We start from the raw sequence: 901 nt of genomic DNA, 5'->3' as shown, positions 1-901 counted from the left end.
TTGCAAATGAGTGTATTTCTTGAAAACAGTCCAATTTGGGTTCAAGTAGAACATAAGTTTGACGGAAACTCGGGGTGCCTGCCCACCTGATGAGCCCCAAGAAGAGCGAAACCAGTCGTGGGTCGTCGAAGAGTTTTCAGCAACCTTTTGAGTAGTTTCTGATTAGGAGTTCAGCAACCTTTTGAGTAGTTTCGTTGTGATTAGGAGTACTTTCGGGAAGTGAAATTGGAGATTGGAGATGTTCGATTGTGACATCTTCTCCGGATACCTGATACGTGAGGCAAGCGTATATCACTACCCTATTAGCCCACAGTCTACAACTGTGCAGCAGGCATCAAGCATAGGTAGCACTATCTACCTGGGAAGTCCGGATAGGTTGTAGGTCAATCGGTAGACAATCCGGATGGCTGCTGAGTCAACGTTCAGGGGTCAGACAAACCAATCAGATCGCTCAGGTGTGTGCACACTCAACTATTCAGAAGAGGCGACTGGGCCGGTGGTAACACACTCAGCTCAGATGTCCGGTCTCCGGGATTGAAATCCCGGAATGATCTTGGAAATGGACTACTGATGTGTCCTAAAAAAACTGAAAATCGAGTTCAATGTTTCCTGTCTTTTTTGTAGACCGATAAGAATGATTGCTCCAGGACAGGATGGAGACTCTTCAAGTGCTTATTGTAAATTGGATTGTTTTTCAATACTTCAAGCCTAAAAAGTTGGGCACACAGTTGTCTGGCTTGCATGCAACGTAGAGGAAATTCCGTAAACTAATGAAATGACCAACCAAATATATGTCCCGATTCCCCTTATATGTGCGTACATAAACTGTACACTTTCAGGTAATATTGTGCCCGAAAGACCGCCTGCAGTCGATGTTACTCCATGTTCATATATATATATA

The sequence above is a fragment of the Opisthorchis viverrini genome (assembly GCF_000715545.1).
Source record: "Opisthorchis viverrini unplaced genomic scaffold opera_v5_118, whole genome shotgun sequence".
Classification (NCBI taxonomy): Eukaryota; Metazoa; Platyhelminthes; class Trematoda; order Opisthorchiida; family Opisthorchiidae; genus Opisthorchis; species Opisthorchis viverrini.
Note: the sequence above shows the minus strand (reverse complement) of the source record.